The following is a 15,110-nucleotide window of genomic DNA, read 5'->3' as shown; positions in this document are numbered from 1 at the left end:
TCAGAATAGTTGCAAATTCATTCAGTTAACCATTGCAACTCTAATACTGTCAGTAGTATCAAAACATACCCAGCCCTTGTGATTTGAGGCAAACCTAGTAACACCGCATCAAAACAGGCCTGCATGGGGATATCCACCACTGGAGTGGAGATGCCCAGGTAAAGGACAGGAGTGAGATAAAAAAAAGAAAGTGACCCCTTCTCCACAAAGCAAACTCAATAACAGCTGCGAAGATTAATTCTTGGTTAACACATCCTGACGGATGAAAGAGGGGCCCCAACGACAACAGGACAACAGGTCAGATCACTACTCTGCAGCTGGTGGAGGCATGAGAAGCAACAGATAGCACAGAGAGAGTGAGCACAGCAAAGAATGTGGATTGTCTGAGTCAGAAAACTTCCTGATTCCACAGAGTCAACAAGGGCAGAAACAAGTTCAAAAACCAAGAAGGTCACAAAAGACAAAAATGCCAGGTAGAATTCCAGCAAGAAGCTCCACCTGAGCCCCTCCCTTTACCATAGACACACCCTTCCCTCATCCTCCACACACACACACACAGCTTCCCATGCTCTCAGGCTGTGTGGGGTCCTGCCTCCTCCTGCGCAGCCCTGTAAGCCCTGCCCCCAGCGCCTGACCCAGTCACCAGCATCCCCTGCTAACCTCTGTCCCCTCTTTCCCCATTCAGCAAACATCATACATCACTGTCACCCTCCTCCTCGTCCCTGCATTCATCCCGCCATCCGCTTAGCGAAGACCCCTCGTGGGTGACTAAGGACCCAAACAGCTTGCACACACCCATCCCTGTCCATGTGCCCTTCGATTCATGGTGTGCACGTGTACAGAGACTCGAGCCACAGAACTGACTGTAAATCTGTCAGGAGAGGGTTGTTTTGGAAGGAGATGAGGGCTCCATGCTGCCACATCCCTCCACTTGGGCAACAGACAAGATAGTTCAGCCACACAGCTGAAACAGTCGATTAAACAGACAGACAGAAAGTTAACCACCAACTATTTTAATAACTGATTCATTTGTTAACAAGCAGCAGCTGGTTAAATCCTCTAAGTTGACAAAAAAGAACACAGACTATCTGCTTTCAAATGATTTAAGAACATGTCACTGCAATAATACTGTAATTATCTATCTCTCTCTCTATCTATGGTTCATGTAATTAAAAAGGGACCAAGCTGAACCACTTTACTTTGGGTATGTCATTGTTATTGTGCACAAAGAAGAGGGTGTTTGTTAATACTGTATTAATCAAAAACTTGTCTCCTATTTATATGTGGATTTTAGATTTGGGTTTTAGACTGCTGGCCAGACAAAACTAGTGGATTCTGGAAAACTGAAATGGACACTTTCATGTTTTCTTTTACATTTTCTAGGTGAAAAACAATGACAGAATAATAAACCGTGAAAATAACCATTAGGCAACAAAGCAGATCAAGTTAAATTTATATGGTGATCATAGTATAATAAAGTCACCGATCCACACTGACATAAATCAGCAGCAGTACTTTCCTTCAACTTGTTTACGCACGCTGGAGAGTAGACTGCGAGCATGAACTGTAACAGTGTCACGCTCAAGGACACCCTGCTTTCCACACAAGCACGAGCTGGTATCAAACCGTGGACGTTCACGGTTACATGACAGTGTACTCTACATGCACAGGGCCACGGTGCTGCCCCCTGCGGATTTACAGTGAGACACATTGAGGATGAAGCAAATCACAGTAGGGGTTATGAGGAAGACTTAACACGAGCCGCGATCGTTCACTCTTTCACCTCAGATTTACACCCAATGTATGCCCAGCTCCGGCGTGCACAGTGGAAACACACAGCAGGCGAGTCAGCGCACTTTTTACCGCTGAGTAGGCTGATCGGGACCCGGGCTGGCACGCTGACACACAGTCACCATCGTCTGCCTCTTTCAAACATAAAGCATATGATACACAGTTGAGTATATCTGCATGCTCTCGGTCAACAGACATTTCAGCCCGAATTCCCTCATGTTGCGACGGCATCTGCCTCAGGTGTTGTACAGTTTCATTCCGACTATCGACAATCAGCTGCAACCAAGAGAAATGAGTTAAATATTACCCCGTTTGTGTGCATTTAAATACGTGCATGCGAGTGTAATGTGTGTGCGTTCTCCAAAAACTTCCCGATGCACTGAATCTGTTGGAAACACTTCTGTGACCCACCAGCTTGTGCGTAAACTGGTCAGCCTGCCCGATCGCCAAGTTAGCAAAGCTGATGAGCAAATATTCTTTTCTCAGCTGAAGCTGACAAACAAACAGCACGTCTAGTATGCACTTCATCACCATCACGAGCAGGTTTGTACCTTTTTGCTGTCATGCACTAAATGACAATGTACTGTGCCCTCCGCACGGTGCCGATGCCAACACTGTGTGTGCACTGCCACTGGGAACCGGTAGCCTACATTTCCGTCCTTCTAACAGAATGAAATCCAAATGCAAAGTCGGGTTAAAATCAGATGAATGTTAGCAAACACGCAGCTCGTTCTTACCTTGCGGACGTAGCGCTCTACCGGGTCGATAATTTCTTCTTTACACCATTAACTCTCCGCCATCTTCGGCACTGTTTGTTTAAATGGGAAACACTCCCGAAGCCCAAGAAGCCAGTTAAGTTGAGGCGTCGCGGTGGCTTCTACCTCGTCCAACCCGGATACGGACTATAGGCAGACTCCTCCACCGCGCGCAGGGAGTGGGGGCGCAGAGGAGGTGGGGGCGCAGCCACTGTCTGTCTAGCAGCCTACAGACGGATGTCAGTAAAGATGGCAGAGTGCAGAGATAATAAGGTGTGCATTTTCTCTGAACATCAACAAGCCACAAAAAAGCAAACCCTGACTTGTTTGTTTGTAAATGCCCGGAGGCAAAAACAAAAAAGCACGTTCTAGACTTTCTGCGTAAATGAAGTGTTTTGACAGAGGCGCTGACAGAAGTAGCCTAAACTTGGGAGCAAATTATGATGCGAAGGTCTTATCCTTGTCGGGTGAGGATAAGTTGGTTCATTTGGAGACATAAAAGTCTCGTTTTTGTGCCAGTGGCGCACTATTTACTGAAATCTGGGATTAGTTCTAACACTTTAAAGGAACATGGTTTTGCACGTCTTGCCAAATTACTTTGTAAAACGTTCTTATGATTTAGAAATTTTAAATTCCGGTGTCTTTTGCCCACCAATCTGATTCCACTTCGTGAGAAGTCTGCTAGTTTTGACAGGGGTGGCCGGTGTGAGACCAGTGGGCTACTCACCATGGGGCACAGGAATTAACATCACATTCATGTTTTGTGTATGTGTGTGGTATGGCGTTGTACAGATGTCTGCCTATGGACAAAACTACTATGTGTAAGCATTATTATACTTAATGTATGTCCAAATAAGCCCCCGTGATAGTTTGTGGATGTGCAGACAGCAGTAACAATGCCCATTTTTTATTTACTATTGTAATTATTAAGGTTTTTATTATTAGCAGCTTTCACTACTTCTGTAGTTTGATGCTTCTGGTTTCTCTGTTTCCATTTTAATGTTCTGATAATAATTTCATGGGCTGTGTGTGTGTGGATGATGTCTCATGTAACAGATGTTAGCAGAACTGTTTACAGCAGAAACCCACCCTAAACCACCACCTCAAGAGGTTTTTCTGTTTTGTTTTGTTTGGTTTGGTTTCATTATCCATTTAAAAAGATTATTTCTGTTTTGCCTCATTTACATTTTTGGTAGAATTCAGGCAGGAATGAATTTGAATTTGAATGAATTTGTTCATTTATATGTTGTGAGGAGCTGCTACACCTGCTGCATCCTGATCCTTAATTCAGTTCATTTGAGTTTTACTTATATAGCACCAAATCCCCCAAAATAAAATGAAATTAAAAATCACATAAAGATGGACAATGCATCAGTCAAAATATAAACTATATCTTCCTTGGAGAAGTTATTTGCAATGATGTAGATTGATTTGATTAATTCATTGTTTTAATTCACTTAATTCATTTTTAAATTTCATGCAAATTTCTCTCAAATTAGAAAATTTGTTGTAAACTACTGTAAATGTTTTTGGGTATTTGGACTTGTGGTCAAACTAAACAAGACGTCACATTCAGCTCTCTGAAGTTGTGATGAGTATTTTTGGACGTTTTTGATGTTTCATGGACCACCAGATGATTAGTCAAAAATGATCCACAGATGAATGAAAATAATTATTTGTAGCAGCCTTAATGTATAAGCGATAACTTCTAAATGTAATGGAAATATTAAGGAAAAGGCTTATTCAAAACAGGAAAGGAAAATACAGGCCTATGGAAAAACTTAGTTGCTCCTCTTCATGAAACAGAGAAATACAGAAATATCACTTAATGTCTTGCAGCCTTTTTGCAGGAGCCAGGCTTTTGTGAACTGGGTTTGTTTCACTGGAGGCACTGTGGCTCCTTCAGGCTGTCTATCTTTTATAGATGATGCCCATATGTGGGCTCCATATGTGAGATGGCAGTCTCAGCGTGGAGCAGTGACTCTGGAGCCGGGCGGCCTATGAACTGGGACACGTTGACACAGCAACCTAACTGCTGCCAAAATATACAAGGCAGAGACAGATAGCACCAAAATCAGTCACCATGGTAATACCAGGCAGGCAAGAGAGACACAGCTAGATGGATAGAAATACATACACAACACACACACAGAGTGAGTAGGGATCCTGTCGTGTCAATGACAGTGGGAAAGAAGGAAGATGAGAAGAGGAAGGTGAGAGACAAGTGAGATAAGATGATGAGATAGTGGAGTTTGGTTTAAGGCAGTTTATGAAGACAGGGGACAAGATCACAGATAATAAGAAAGGGCGCCTATTGCCTGAAGAGAAGGTTAGCAGGGAAAACCCGCAGGTGTTCAATAAACACAAAGCAGAAAAAGGGGAGAGAAGAAGAGGGTATGGAGTTGTCACTGACAGAGTAGAAGAGGACGTATTGTACAGCAGCTCAGTTTCACTGGCAAAGTGAGAGAGGGAGGACTTAGAAGAAGGAGATAACTGAGTAAGAAGATGCTGGAATATGGTTGCAGGAAGGGTTTAAAGCAATTAGCCTCATGAGTCAGGGTTAATGCATTAGGCAAAACTAACAATGTTTAGAAGAATATATCCCAGAAAATTGTACCCAAATGTATACATGTAAGACACAAAGAAACTGGAAAAGCTAATTTTACAAAAACAACAAAACAAATGCTTTAGGTTACACTATAACTCTCTAATAAACACATTTAGAAATATTTTAAGTCTCCTTTAAAATAAATTTGAGGTCTGTTAGCAGGTGGTAGTGAACCAGTAAGTTTAACAGCTTCATGCAGGTAGAAGGTTGTGAAGAGAAATGATCGCATTGATTGTCTTAGTCGGTTTACAGCACAGTGTTGTTGGAGACCTTCGAGATGAGATAAACTTTTTACTGACCATTTATGTTGGGTACATTTTGTATTGGTAATGTTGAGGACTTAAGTTGAAATAAATTGAGGCAGAGGGTGTTTGTTGGACAGGTGTAACCAGTGGTGACGTGGCTTTAGCCACAGAATATTTTAAGCTTAGCCCCCAGTATTTTGTGGCTTATCATTAAAGAGTAAATGAAAGGGTTACTGTAACAAGACGAAGACAGAAAGGTCAAAAGTAAAGCAGAAAGAGAGACGTCATTAACTACAAATCTCTGGTAAGGCTGACTGTATCCAAAAGCACTGGACATCATGGTTGGCAATAATGTTTGTAATATAAAAGCTCAAGCAGGTAAAACCAGTGGTATGATTCTGTACCACACATCTGTTATTTTCAGGTAGGTGATAGCTAGATTAATTGTAATGGTGTTCTTAAGGACACGACCCTTGTACTTGAAAATGAGAGAAATTAGAGTTTTTAGATGTTTGCAGACAAAAAACATGTCCACATGAAATGATTTGTAGCTGGTTTGAGAAAATCTGCTTGCGTTATTTTGAGTGACTTCTGCTGCTATTGCATTTTGGAGTGAAATACTTTAATTCATTAGGGCTGTTTCTGATAAAATTAAACAGTTAAGAATTGTTTTTCTATAGCCACCTGGCCTCAGGTTGCAGTTAACCACATTATTATGGTATTTATTGTCCATCATTTGGAAAATTCCATAGTGCTACCTGAGGCTAAAAAAACAAAAACGGAAATGGCAGAACATGAAATGTCACTTCTATAGTACTAGCACCTGAGTATCTGCAGTAACTGTGTCTTCACAATTCAACTTGATCATAATCCTCAAAGATACAGTAAAGCACACTTAATGCCTAATACCAAACCATTAGATATTTAGAGAGCAAAAAGAGGATGATGATGATTATTTCTTAGCAGCATACAGTTTATTGTTGACACAGTTACTCAGTGAGAATTACGGGACTGCAGAGAGAGTTGTGGGAAGGTGAGAGGAACATGGAAGCTGTTTTAAAATTCTAAACAGGTAGGATGAGGCTTCAGGAGAGTAGTGGAACTGCTACCAGCACACACACACACACACACACACAGTAATGTGAGACACTGAGAGTGAAAAGAAACAACCCATATGAGAAAGTGCAGTTATATTGTGAAGCTGAAACAATTATTTGATTAGACGACTTGACAATTTGTTGGGTTGAAGATTAAGTGACAGTTATTTTGTGATATTGATTAATTACTCAAGAAATTATTCTAACCAAAATACCAGGTATTCTTAAATTCCGGATTTGACACATCAAAACAAATATTTAGTTTACATAGCCCAATATCACAAATTCCAAATTGTCTTTTGTCTTGTGACTTAGTAAATTATGATAGTATGTAATATCTATCCATCCATCCATTTTCTACTACTTATCCAGAGTCAGGTCACAGTGGCATCAGGTTCAGCAAGGTAAACCAAACGTCTCTCTTCCCAGCAAGGTTTCCCGGCTCCTCCTTGGTGAACCCAAGGCATTCCCACGCTAGATGAGGTATTTAATCTGTCCAGCATATTTTGGGTCTACCTCAGAGCCTCCTACCAGTTGGAAATTGGTTTGGAAATTCTTTATGAAAGGTGCTCAGGAGGCATCCTAATCAGATGCTCAAACCACCTCAGCTGGCTCTTTTTGACGTGAAGGAGCAGCGGCTCTACTTTGACTCCCGGGTGTCTAAAATCCGCAGCCTAACACAAAAGTTGAGCTCAGCCACCCTCAGTGACTCTGCACTTTAACATGATGGAGGGGTTTGTGAGTTTGTGTTTCACAATTTTCTGACATTTTATAGACAAAATGATTAACTGAGAAAGTACTTGGAAGATTTATAAATAAATAATACAATTGTTAGTTGAATTCCTTTCTGTATGTATGTATGGACCAGGTGAATACTGTGTATCTTATTTTTATGCTAACCTATAATATTTTTCTTAATAATAGTTCCCTCCATCAACAGCACCTCCAACCAATCAGAATTTAGAAGCTGAGCTTGTAAATTGTATTGTAGCCTGAAAAGGGGGTTACCTAGTTGTCTGGTGAAGAAGCAACAGCACTTCACACACACTTAGGAGAGACATTAAAAAAGAGATGGGAAAATCTGCCTACAAAATACAGGAGAGTTCAAGATGGAGCTGGGAAGCAATTAATTTGTCAGACATTTATGAATCCACCAAATGGTTCAGTCCCATGAAGCCATTACTCTCCGCCTCCATTTCTGTTTGTGAAACCTACCTCAGCATCATTCAATGCAAAATCAATACAACACGATTGCACAGATAAAACAAAAATGGGGGCAGTTGTTGAATCACTGGCTTGAAAGCCTTATGGGACAATGAAGTTGCTGTTTGGAAAAACAAAACCCACAGAGGCAGAGAAATAAGTTTGAAAGGAAGATGGAGCTTGAGATTGTGTGTTTACCGGCACAGTAGACAAGTGCACAAACCGACAGCTACCGAGAGGGTTGTGGCAAGGAAGGAACAGATGAAACTGTATAAACACACATGACTCTGTATGTACTGTCAGCTGCTCCTTTTGCTGGCTGGACCATGTGGTTGTGCAAGCACATGCATTTCAGTGTGTAAAGATGAATGTTCCAGCTGTGCAGCAAGTTGGTGCACAGCTGCATGCACACATACACACAGAAAACAATCCACACAGTCTAGAGGACATGCAAAATCATATTCATATGATTCTTCATTATTGTTGATTTTTGTGTTTCTCTGTGTTAAGACTTGAGACAAAAGGGATATGGGCTGCCTTCATAACAGGTCGTCACAAGCTCTATAAACTCACAATGAACATACACACAGTGTCTTGTTTTGGTAACAGGCAGCAAGGAATAACCACAATAGTACAAAATATCTTAAAAACTCAGTTGCTAAAGGTACAGTAAGTTAACAATTTATTCAAAGGACATATACCATTGACTTCTCTCTCATAACCATATATAAACTATTCCTTTTATACTATACAGAGGAGATTAAATTAAAGCAGATAGTGCAACACAATAAATAAGCTATTTGTATATAGTCTCATAAATATAAATATGCCTCCACTTTGGACTATATGGGTTTCTGCTTCCATGAAGATTACCACTGTCAAGATGACTTGCTTTTGGTCAACAGTCCAAATTTGTGTGCATCATCTGCTCACATGTCAACCCTTTAGTGGAGTTTTCCAGGGTGAGAGTTACCGGGCAGGTGTGGAGATATTCACAAGCCATCAGATGAGTACCACTGAGTTGGAGTTGTCCACTGGGAATGAAAGGGTCGCTTTGATGCAACTGCGAGTTGCTGAAAGGAATTAAGGCTCTGTCTATGCTTAAACACTGAGCAGCAGTTCAGAATATGTAATCTGCTTAGAGTCTCTGGGTTGAGTCCTGGAAAAGATGCACCTAGGAACTCTATATTTATGTTGAGGGGCATCACTACTCACTTTGGCAGCAACACAGAAGCCTGAAAGGGGGGTGAATGGGAGGAACAGTTTGCCTGAACTGAACCTGAGAGGTGCTTTGTTGTTGCACATCTGTGTGGTTCTGTGGATTCATCAGATCTTCACCATGGACTGGGGTGGTTTGCAGCCAAGTGTAAAGTAGCTGTATAAGGACCTCCAGGTCTAAGACCACAGAGCTCTGCTGGTAAACAGCAGGTATGAGTTGCTGACCTAAATGAAGGACTTCAAGTATCTTGGGTTCTTGAAAAGGAAGAAAGGGCCTTGTGCTCACAATCCAAAACTTCCAACAAATCCAAAAGGCCTTAAGGTGCTCTTGAAGTTAAGCCATAGAAAAAAAATAGAGCCATTACAGCAATTTTGGATTCTTGCTGACTAGTGGGGGTAAAATAGAATATGAGATTGACAGGCAGATTGCTATGGCATTAGCAATAATGTGGGTATTGTCCTAGATCATGGTGGTGAAGAGGGAGCAGAGCCAGAAGGCAAAGCTTTGATTTACATTTGATCTGTGTTCCAAACCTTACCTATGTTCATGAGCTTTAAATTGAAAGAGTGACTGAACCACTGTAAGAACAAGATTGCAATCACAAGCTGCTGAAATGAATTTCCTCTGTAGCATGGCTGGGTTCAACTTTAGATTTAAACTCAGACATAAGGTCGGGGATGGGTGTGGCTCAGGAGGTAGAGAGGGAAGGTTGGTGGTTTGATTCCCGGCTTCTCCAGTCCACAGGTCAAAGTGTCCTTGAGCAAACACGGAACTCCTAGTTGCTCCCAGTGATATCCACCAGTTTGATTGTATGAATGGGTGAATGGTCAAATAGTGTGAAAGTGCTTTGAGTGTCATAGAAAAGTGCTATACAAGTATAAGAGCATTTATCATTTGGAGGAAGTACAAGTATAAGACCATTTATCATTTGGAGGAAAGAACATCAGTGAAGAGTCACTGCTTCTGCAAGTTGAAAGGAATTAAAGCACTTGTCCTAGATTTTCTGGGCATATCCAAGAGGTAGGGGAACTCGGGGAAGAACCAGAGCATGCATGTAAGGTTTTAAGTCTCATCTGGCTAACGAATGCCACTGCATCCTCCAAGAGGAGCTTGTCCAGTGTTTCTGGAGAAAGAGATGTCTGGACTACTTAGCTTAGCCTGCTGTCAACCTGACCTGTCTCCAGGTAAGTAGCAGAGAATGGATAGATGGATGGATGGCACTAATGTACACTGATGGGGCACTGCTCTCCTTTTCACACACACATAGACATATATACTTTTCTCCTTAGTTTAACTGTAAATCGTTGCTCTGTGCTCAACATAGCTCTTGTGTGTTTCTCTTCCTCTGACTTCCTTTTGTTCCCGTGGCTCTGATCCCTATAGATGTTTCGACCCCTTCTACACTCTGTCCTTCATCGGCCTACACCTGCTCTGTTGCTCACCTCACACCTTTCCCCTCTCGTCTACTGGCTCACAAATAGCCGTGAGGTCATGAACATCTTAGATCCCCAGCGAATTTCATGAATCACTGCAAGTAAACCTGGTTGCGAGAGCAGCTGCTGCGCAATTTGCTCATTTGAGGCAATCAATGAAAATAACAATGAATGGTTACAATACTTCCAAGAGATTACACTGACACACAAATACACACACACACACCATGCTCCAGTCCTGCTAATTGCTGGCTATTAGTCTGCAAGACTGGGATTACATGTCTTATTAAATACAGAATTTCAAATGAGCTTCATTAAATAAGAAAGTACTCCCTTTTAATGAAGCTAATTTATATGGAAATTACACATAATACTGACGATTCAGTGAGAGATTTATCCTCATTGGAAGAAGGGAAGGAGCAGGATAGTGATTTTCCTCCCCTTGCCTTAGCCAGCCCCTGCTTTTGGATGTTTTCTGCAAGTTTGCTTTTGAAACACATCCTCAGAGGGTTCAGGTTATATTTCAGCAGTCAGGGTGTGTGTTTATATGTGCGTGTGTGCGCATGTGTGATGAAGAGCATGTGTGTGAACTCCTGTCCTTGTGCTGACCCTGCAGAGCTCCAGCCTGCCTCTCTGGTTCCCACTGATCCATCATGCTGTCTGAATGCCCAGAGAAAACCTATTACTCTGAACCAGCACAACACATTAGCAGTGAGCTGCAGGTGTCTCTCCTCTTCTGTGCTGTGCTCATTCCTCACCATCCATGGATGCAACGTTATGTTTACAGCACCCTAGCAGTCAAACTGCACAACAGTGAAGTCGAGGTACGTCACCTACCTAGAATACCCTCGTAATGGGATAAATACATATTCCAACCCATCAGGTGATGCAGTTTGTTGGTTGATTGCATAGCAAAGACTGCTTTAAGAGTTTTTGCTGCACCCTATGTGATAAGACTGTTTCTGTCTTTCTCACTTTTGACTAGTGATTTATTAATGCAGGTCTGTATGCAGTTATGCCCCTGCAGACTGCTTCGGTCCCTGAGGCAAAAAGCTCAGCGTTGTCCTCTGGTGGTAATTAGAAGAAGTACAGTTTGGCCAATATCTCCTCACATATCTGGACACCATCCGTGGTGAGTATACAGTCAATGAAAAATGTTTAAATCAAAGAAGGTCTCATATCTCTAAGTGAAACAGGTGGAGAGATTTAACAAGTAGGAGATGAGACAAGGAAGTTTCAAAAATTAATATTTTGAGAGTATTTGCTTTAAGAATTGCATTTTCCTTACTGGATAATTATTTACAGTACTCATACTACTATTCACTTTTTTATGAAGCTTGAATGGAGACAGGTCTACAAGTCAACCTGCAGGCAATATGCAAAAAACCGTTCGACAGGTGTGTAATGAACAAAGGCTTTATTCAAACATGAAATTAAAAAAGTGACAAAGAAAGTGATCAGAACTCAAACATTTGCATAAAATATACCATCAGAGCAGCTCAGAAACAACATATTTGAAAAAAGGAAATATATCGCAACATCTATAAACAAGCAGCAAAATAAAAGAAAATCAGTGGACAACAAATGAACTATTAACACAATAAATGCATGTTTCTGCTGTGCATGTCATTCTTTAAGTGATTTCACACTCGTGCATTGATGATTGTTACCACCTAGAGGTTACTTATAGTGTTCATTTACTGCAGACCTTTTTAGTTTGCAACAATTACAAAATGGACACAGTTATAACTGTGCAACTCAAAATTTTAGTTAACAATGCAGAAACAGTCCAAAGTAGGGAGTGTTATGGTGCTCTGACATAATGAATATAATGCAAAAAAACAAAACAACAAGTGTATTCCAGTGAGATTATTCAGGCTATTGTGTCTCAAAGATAGGGGGTCATGTTTTAGAGCCTAAACATCTGTTGGTTGTTATACAGCGTGGCATATGATGAGCAAAAAAACAAAACAAAAAAAAACTCATGTAGTTTGTTAAATCTATATCCGGCCCTGTAATCCAACTGGGAAACACCTGCAGGACCAGAAGAAATAAAACACTGACCACTTGGCCCTCTGGTCATATATTAAAACTGATGTGTGGATGACTAGTGTCATTATGAAGGTGCTTTTCACTATCATGAAACATTGTTGTGAAAGCTACAGCGTACACCTGCCGCATAGTGTTAACTGATCACTGTTTTACAACTGAGTTCACTTTGCTCTAATAAGGCCATGAAGTTAAATAAACCATCAGGCTAAGTACATTTTTATACTCATACCACTATGTATACCCACACTAACAGTTCAGCAAGCTTCAATCTTATATTAAAAAAACAATTCATATCAATATGGGTGCAAAACATATTCACATGTACTGAACAACAGTGGAGTTTCCCTTCTATAAAAATAGCTTAAAAATCTGACATATTTTAGTACAGTGTAGGGTTAAGTCAGTTTTCCTCTCTTTTACATCTGAGACAGTTTAATAACAGGCTGGGACATACATCAGTCCTCTGCTCTCCTTCCCTCCTATGACACTGCCATACACAGACACGAGGCTGTAAAGAACCTCAAATTCCCAATAAGGAGCGCTAAAAGGAGGAAAAATGAATGGCATGCTCATCTCCTTCCTGTTCTAGACAAAGACTCCAAACACCAAACTGTCTTCAGATACAATCTTTTCGGAGCTTCACATGCACAGTGGTTCAACAGAGGAGCCTTGATCTGTGGCAGGAAAGAGTATGGCCAACAGTACATAGGCTCTGTACCGGAAACAAATTCCTTGTGTGTAACATACTTGGCCAATAAAGGTGATTATCCTTATCCTTACAGTCTGTGTGCTCCACAGCAATGTCAGGATCATTGAAAAGGTGAAGCAGGAAGGACAAAACGTGCCACATTTGGCAAACTGAAATCACAAAATCTCTCTCACATAACATAGGGCATATGAGGGGGAGAGACATAGAACAAGCATTTAGTAACCAATAACCTCAACAACAGTGAACTAAAGGACAGATGTAAAATACAACCAACAGGGCAGGAGGCAACAGATTGTCACATTTCATGCTCTTTACACAGGCGATACTTTTTTACAAGACATCATCATCATCATCATCATTCAGGCCCAGTTAATTCACAAACATACATGATAGGCTAAACAATACTAAAAACCACATCTCCTCAGATACAACTCCCACTACACCATGGGATGAAACTTGTAGAGTAAGCGGTGAACAGCTTGTCCCCTGATACCCTAGAATACAAAAGCAAACAGAGAAGGCAAACAGAACACAACACAACACAAGCAGAACGAGTGATACAAACCACTAACGTCATAAGGACACTTGAAGAAAGATTGTATTGTTTGGGTTAACTAAATGCAGTTGCTATGTACCACTGTGTTTGCTGGTTATAGCTTCTCAAAGCATGTAAAATAATAACTTTCTGTAGTATATGACAAAAAAAAAAAAAAACTCCACCTCTTGCAGCAGTTGTAAAAAGGCCACTGAATGCTTGTGTGTTTGTGTTTGTGTATGTGTATGTGTGTCTCTGATTGTGTGTGAGAAAAATGCAAACTCAACAGCACAGGCAGGCGCTAACCGTTAGCCCAGTCTTTAGCCTTATACCTAGTCTTTAACCTTAAACCAAAATGCAGTGACATTACCATATAAAAGACTGAAGTGCAGCTTCAAACAATTTTCTTGCTCAAGATTAAAATCATGCCAAGATTTAACTGTGCGCATACAGTACAGCATCACAGGTTACAGTACAGCTTCCTCTTGGTGCGTCTAGCCTGGATGAGCCCCTGTAACAGGCTGCTCGGCAGGCTAGTGATAAAAGCAAACAAATATATAAAAAGTGCCTCAATCCTGTAGCATGATGGATTTCAAAGGCAGAGGCTGTCAAATAATGGCAGTAAATGACCAAGCAGTTAGGGTACATGCTTCAGTTTTCTGGCTCCAGCTATGTGAAATAGCACAGATATTATAACAGACCAGGCTGCTCAAAGACGTCTTTCCCCTAATCAACACATCCATACTAGATCTGATTAACCTCTCTCTATTAACAGGTTATGTTCCACAGGCTTTTAAACTTGCAGTAATTAAACCTCTACTCAAAAAGCCTACTCTTGACCCAGGTGTCCTAGCTAATTATAGATCAATATCCAATCTCCCATTTATTTCCAAAATCCTTGAAAAAGCTGTTGCAAAGCAGTTATGTGACCACTTGCACAAGAATGATTTGTTTGAGGATGTTCAGTCAGGATTTAGAGTCCATCATAGTACAGAAACCGCATTGGTGAAAGTCACCAATGATCTGCTCCTAGCCTCGGACAAAGGACTTGTCTCCATACTTGTCCTCTTAGATCTCAGTGCTGCTTTTGACACCACTGATCACAGCATCTTACTGCAGAGACTTGAACATGTTACTGGGATTAAAGGAACTGCGCTAAGTTGGTTCAAATCTTATTTATCAGAAAGATTTCAATTTGTTCATGTTAATGACAAATGTTCCACACAAACTGAAGTTAGTCACGGCCTTCCACAGGGCTCTGTGTTAGGTCCAATTCTCTTCACTTTATACATGCTCCCTTTAGGCAATATTATCAGGAAGCACAACATAAATTTCCATTGCTATGCAAATGATTCTCAGTTATATTTATCTATGAAGCCAAATGAATCAGGTCAGCTGGTCAAACTTCAAGCATGTCTTAAAGACATAAAGACCTGGATGACCTGTAACTTCTTACTTCTAAA

General features: G+C 41.0%; 1 long non-coding RNA gene across 1 annotated transcript; it reads left to right on the top strand.

Moving 5' to 3' along the window:
- Positions 1–2,205: 2,205 nt before the first annotated feature.
- Positions 2,206–11,452, top strand: LOC109966122 (uncharacterized). The gene is made up of 3 exons (XR_002275727.1): positions 2,206–2,334; positions 10,968–11,175; positions 11,353–11,452. It is a non-coding gene; the product is annotated as an uncharacterized LOC109966122 (long non-coding RNA).
- Positions 11,453–15,110: the final 3,658 nt, after the last annotated feature.

Source organism: Monopterus albus, unplaced genomic scaffold (genome assembly GCF_001952655.1).
Source record: "Monopterus albus unplaced genomic scaffold, M_albus_1.0 scaffold106.1, whole genome shotgun sequence".
Classification (NCBI taxonomy): domain Eukaryota; kingdom Metazoa; phylum Chordata; class Actinopteri; order Synbranchiformes; family Synbranchidae; genus Monopterus; species Monopterus albus.
The sequence above is the reverse complement of the archived record's forward strand: the minus strand, read 5'-3'. Positions and strand labels throughout refer to the sequence as shown.